Source organism: Cornus florida, unplaced genomic scaffold, assembly GCF_030987335.1.
Source record: "Cornus florida cultivar Cherokee Brave unplaced genomic scaffold, ASM3098733v1 CherokeeBrave_3.0.0_Hap2_Chr04, whole genome shotgun sequence".
Taxonomy (NCBI): Eukaryota; Viridiplantae; Streptophyta; class Magnoliopsida; order Cornales; family Cornaceae; genus Cornus; species Cornus florida.
Genome location: NW_026775574.1, coordinates 94,848,155 through 94,855,099, shown reverse-complemented (window position 1 = coordinate 94,855,099; position 6,945 = coordinate 94,848,155).

The window sequence follows — 6,945 nt, the reverse complement described above, 5'->3', positions numbered from 1 at the left end:
TTGTCATTATACCCATTAACCCAAAACAATTGACTTACGTTTTTACATTCCAAATATTCATGTGAAGTAAAAGATCACTGATGCGGTATTTAAAGGCTCATAATAGAACAATTAATTCACACATTCAGTAACTTTCTAATTCATTAGTAATCCAAAAAATAAGAAATTAATTAACTGTAATTATTCAACTAAAACACAAATTATCGGGGGAGATCCACCTAAAACGGGTGTGTGTGTGTGAGAGAGAGAGAGAGTACTTACCAAATTACTAAGCTCAGTTTACGAAGCACATGGACCACCAACAAGAAGAACAGCGACAAAGCACATGGACCACCAACAAAAACAACAACAACAAGAGTAAAGTATGTAAGGGTGAGGGCTCTGCACGAATGGAATGTTAGGGTTAGGGCTCCGGCTGGTTTATTGAAGTGACGAGTAAATTGGGCTAAATTGGTCTCCAGTAGTTTAAATTGGGTTAGGAAATAAATAAGGGCAATAAGGTAAAACGGATTAGGAAATAAAGGGCAATAAGGTAAATGTACTCAATATTGAAAAGGGTATTTTAGGCAACAGAAATATGAAATAGTGATTTTTTATATGCCAACTCAGCTTTTTAGTCAAACACATTTTTTTGAAACTATATGACTTTGACTCAATGGATGTGTAAATATGGGTCCCTAAACCCATTTTTATGTACAAATCCCTTTATTTTTATTTTTAAAGGTCAATATATATATACATGTAGGTAAGTAAGTTCAAAATTAATAAACAATTATGGTGACTCACTGTCAGTGGGTTTGTATCTTATTATATATAAAAAGGGATTTTTACCAATACATGGGCTTAAGGCCCAAATACTACAATATAATGAGGTTAAAGTCTTAAAACAACAATAAAATGGGGGGACCACGCAAACTATTATACAAACATGGAAGGACCACACAACTTATTTCTATAAAATAAACTTATTTTCTATTTGGACCACACAACAATTTATATTATTATAATGATCCAAAACAATATGCTATTATAACATAAAAGTCTTAAAATATAAATATACGAAAAGATCCTTGCACAAACTTTTTAATATTTTTCTAATTTTTTAATTCTTTCACAATAAATTAAAATTTCATGGTAGATTAATATGGACTTATAGATTTCTTTAGACAAAAGATCTTATATATAAATTAAATTTAACGAAACAGTAAGGCTCTGATACCAAAATTAAATTCAAGCCAACCGGATAGAAGCATGCAATAATATAGAAATAAAATTAACTAGTAAATCACAGAAATGATTGCCAAACCTGATAACGCCCTGTAAAAACGCCTGAACACCGGCAAGAACGGGCCAACAAGCCAACAGTTCGAGTCAATTCACAGAAGAAATTTCTAAATTAAAACTAAGGCTGCTTGTACTAGTTGGATTCAAGAAAATTCTAGGATCTACACTGTCTGGCTAAATAAAATCTATATATTTGATCTTTTTGTCGACCGAATTCTTTGCCCAAAAGTACTGAAAATACTAAAAAAGGAAAAGGAATTTAAAATAAGAGCAAACTGGATGATTTATTTCATGAGAAATATATACATGGATACACACTGTTTATACATGAATATACTCACACACAATATTTTACAAAAGGAAATACACTGAAAGAAGGAAATCACACTAAGAAACTATACTATAGGTTGGAATGCTTGATGGCTTTTAACTTGATTACTCTAAAACTCAATGATCTTCTTTTGAGCTGAAGACTTCCTTTTATAGAGTAGTCGGAGAGATGGATCAACGCTTGAGATTGCAAATGCAGCATAGATTGTTATGATGTAAGATGCTTTGGAAATAAGGTTCATTGAATTATTAAGGGACACCCTTATTGTTGAACTGTTTCCTTTTGTCTTTAAAATCTATTTTTGGTGGATCTTGGCTACTTTTGGATATTGTTGCAAACTACTTTTGGACCTACTTTTTATCTTAAGTCTGTACACTGATGGAGAATTTACTTTTCCTTTGGATGCTCATTAGACTTCTGCTATAGTGGACAAATTTCTGTCAGTATTGCTATCAAGTGAGATGTCTGGTGAGCTGGTTTCTTCATCTCTGTAGGCCATTTTGTACTGCTTAATCAACACATTTTCTTCATTTATAATTTCTTCAATCTCTGGAGATATCTCAATCTCTGGAGGATGTCGGATGGCATGGGGAATTATGGCTTTGATGAAAATTTCCATATTTACATTATAGTCAAAAAGTTTAAAACCAGGGTTATAGCTTAGGTTAACCTGTCGATAAGCTTTATAATACATCAAATAGTTAAAGGTACCTGGGTTAATATTATTATGAAAATTATTTACAAAATTAATATGTCTTGTCAAAACCTGGACTTCTGTTGGATCAGAGTGAATATAAATTTGATGTTGTCAGAAAATTACAGCTCCATTCTTACCCATTCTGGAGGAGTGCTGTGGATTTGAAGAAAAATTGGACTTTCTGGCATGAAATTTTGGGTTAGCTTTTGTTCGAAAATAATAGCTTAGTCTAGTCAGTTAGGAAAGTTGAAAACTTCTAAAACTTTTAAAGGCATGTCTTTGGTTATGGTCATGCTATTGATTATTCCCAATTCTAAGAGTTTACTTATGTAACATCTGGTGGTTCTTGTTGAGAAATAGGTTTTTTTGATGATGTCAATGGAAGAATAATGTACAATATCTATGTCTAACAGAATTATGGTTGGTATATAGTTGCATGTTTGTATAAAACGTAAGAAATAATAATGATATCGGGCTCCTTTGGGTGGATTGTTGTTTCTGAGATAGTTTTGGATATCAACCTATTCTTTGAATCCGTCAGACTTTGCTTCTTCAATGATAAGTTCTTTGCTGTCTTCAGGGAAGAGCTCGACTTGTTGTCTTAGGATTTTTCTGTAAGTTGGAGAGAAAATGGTTAATAAATTGGCATACTTGGTTTATACCTGTAGAAATTGAACTTTCTGAAGATTTTCATCTTCATTAGTTTTTTGTTTAGAAATAGTTAGCTCTATGGGATTTTGTGTCGTATTTTGATAAGCTAAATTCAACTTTTTAAAATGAGATATAAGCGTCTCATGTTCTTGTTGTAGGGTATGATAAGCTTTGTTAGATGCTACAAAATATTCACTTAAAGTGTTTAAATTTCTAATGAGGGTTTTATCGGGATTATTTCTAGAAAAAGACTATGTCTGTAACGACCTAAATCCGGGGGTCTGGATCGCTAACCGGGTCCTTACATGAACCCGAGGTTACACAAGGGTACTATGGCCATTTCATGTCATTACAATAATTCTAGAGTCCATAGGGGTAAAATGGTCATTACCTATGATCAAATAATAGTTTAAGGTCTAACAAGGGTAAACTAGTTATTTGGTACATTTATTATAGCTTCACAACTCATTAGGGGTATAAAGGTCATTTTACTTTATCAAATAATAATAATAAACCCAAAAAGGGTAAAATAGACTTTTACTATAGTCAAATAGTAATATGAAAACCATTAGGGGTAAAATAGTCATTTTCTGATCAAATTACAACATTTATACCATTCAGAGGTAATTCTGTCATTTCTTAGGGTCATTCTATACTTTGGTTGGGGTCTTTGGATAATTTTGTTGAATTATGAAGTCATTGTGCAAACATCAGTTCATCTAACCGGTTAGAAGATTTCTCCTAACCGGGTAGATGAATGGTCCAGTACGCTTACAAGATTTTAGATCACATTTAATCAGTTAGGAGATTTCTTCTATAATCTCCTAACCGGTTACATGAATGACCAGTGGAAAATCGTACAAAAAATCATGTCTAACCGATTAGGAAACCCTACCTAACCAATTAGATAATGAAAATTATCCAACCCCTTCTCTGCCTCATACATCTAACCGAGTACAAGGAATTTCCTACCCGGGTAGTTGAACACACAAAAACCTATATAACTGGTTAGGAAACTCCTTTTAACCGGTTAGATAAAAAAAACTCATCAAACCAACACACTGCCCATTCATCTAACCAGGTAGATACCCTTATCTAACCGGCTAGATGATGACCAGTGATGAAAATAACGAAATCCTTGCTTCCCAAACCCATTCTAGTGCAATCCCAAAAACATCTAATTATGAAATTAAAACTCCATGGATATCATCAACCCCTAAATATTTCATAGAATCGTCAAAATAACATCTTTTATACATCTCTCGTGAATCAAAACATATGCATCGTCTTTATACAATTTCAAGGAATTAAGTACATAAACGAGGCCGCCATGGCCATAAATACAACGTTATAATATAATACAATAAAAATCCTAGCGTCGTCTAAGTCCGTAATTGCAAGCCTTACGCCAAATCTTCTTTGGCTTTCCTGAAAATGTTAAAGATAAGGGGTGAGCTCAACAGCTTAATAGAAAGGGCCTAAAGCACCGGCTTTGGACTCTCTTGAGTCGATAATCAAGAAATGGGTAAGAAAGAAGTCGGGATCATTAATTGGGATGTCAAAACCGCAATCAATATAATTTATTCACAACACATTCTTCACAAGTCTAAACCATGCATATGAATACAATAATGATGTAAATGCAACACCATCCCGACACTGTCCCAACCCGTCCAAACTCACACCGAAAATCGCTAACCAACTTTACCGTAGCGAGATTGATTAGCCATCCCTAGTTCAAAATCCGGCAACTATTTGGGGCCTAGCAATCAACGTTACACACCCAAATCTGGCACGCGCTCCCTCTAGGTCGAATTAGCCCCGGGCTCGCGAAACCCGGTTCCTTTCATAAAAATCATTTTTCTCAAAACCTTTTTTCCTTTCAAAACATTTAAAACATTATTTCTCTTCACAAAACTTTCCAACACAAATCATGTGATATTTCTACCCCAACTTCTCAACTATATCCATGTCATGAGTGGAATCATGCATATTTAATATTAAGAATTTCAATGCTTTACAATTTTATTAATATAAGCTAACATGCTCATCACAATTATCATCATCAACATCATTATAAACATGTTCTCAAGAAAACACTTATACACATAGCATGCTTCTCAACAATTTGCCTTCAACTACATAATCAATATCACCTTTAGGGGGGATTGGTTCCTTCTCTTTGCATGGCTAGATTAGGTTTAGTCATATTTTAATTTTGTTGTGGTTGCAGCTTGTTTTATGACCAAGGGGATGCCCTTGTTGGTTTTTTGTACTATTCATGTTATATCTATAAAATTTTTCCATATTTGCCTAGGGAAAAAAAAAATATCACCTTTACATATAATTTATTCACATAAACACATAGATCATGTTTTTCAAGAAATCAAATATTAAGCTTAAAAAGAAGGCAAAACATAATGAGTTAGGCTTCCCTACCTCAAGAAGGCAATTCCATTGCCAAGAACTTGAACTCGAAATCCCCCCAAATGCTAGCAAGACCGATGTCAAAACGTTGTCCTCGCCACGATCTACACTTTCCCTAACTATGGCTCTTCACAATTCCTCCTATAACATAAAGGAATCATAAAGAGAAGGGAGAAAGGAAAAGAAAAGAAAGTGGAGGAGAAGAAAAGAGAGAGAATGCCAAATGGGAGAGGGAGAAAGAAATGATGTGGATGGTGGTGGTTGGTGGATATATAATCCAAAATAAAATATATGGCTCAAATCATGTCTTCCACTATTGACTTGTCTTTACACCAAACTACCCTTCTCAAACCAACCAATTTCATACATGTCCCCCCTTAATTAACCTTTTCCACTAACTAACATGAATATACATATATACATCCATATATATATATATATATATATATATATATATATATATATATATATATATATAACACAACAATGACCTAAATTAAATAATGACGTACTAAAATATACGAGGTTCCACATGGCGCATAAAATAATGCACAGAGAAAATAAATAAAATAAAATAAAATAAAATTTTGAAAAAAAATTCAAAAAAAAATTTGGGACATTACAATCTACCCTCCTTAAAGAGATTTCATCCTCAAAATCTACCCTCCTTAAGAAGGAGGTCTACAACCAAATATCTTCTCGAGAAACACCCCACAAAACCCCGTAAAACTATGAGCTCATAAACCTTATTGCCTTTGACACCGGACGTCAATAGGCAATCGCACACCACTGCCACTAGCAACATAATGCTCACCACCCTATATGGGTACTCATCATACAACGTCCTACCACGTTAACCATTGGATCCTATACTTGGTTTACAACCAACATTGGGCACACCATATACATCCATACTAAGTGTAATACCCTTAATTTTAAAAGGATAGTTTAGGCATTTTAATTATTGTTTTATTTCATTTTTGTGTGATTAATTGCTTGTTTGCTTACTATTTAATTGTTTTATTTATCTGATTTAGTTGTTTAAATTGTGAAATTAAATTGCCTTATCTGATTTGATTAATTGTTGTTTAATTTCGTTAATTGGTTAAGTGTGTTGGTTTTATTTACTTGCATGTTTATTTTATTTGTTTTATTCATATCTATGCTTAGGTGGATAATTGTTTCATTTAGTTGATTTAATTGTTTCAATTGTGAAAATAGCAGTTCGTATAATGGTTTAGGGTTTTATGATGCACGGTGTTGCCGACTTGTATATTTTCAGTCCCTACGTAATTCAACTTAGGTTTAAGTACGGTCTATAAATATAAGTATTAAGTTCTGCCTAGGATTTTAGAACCCTATTCACGACTGTGGAGGCAGAGAGAAAACAAAGGAGGGTTTACAGTAGTCGAGTTTCGCTGGAGAATTTAGGAAGACGACGGTGCAAGGTTTCAGACTGAGACCTAAAAGCAAGTTCTATTCCTAACTCTCTCTCTTTGGCTCGTGTTCTTTACATGCCTAATGCAATTCCAAGAATAATTAAAGATTAAAACTA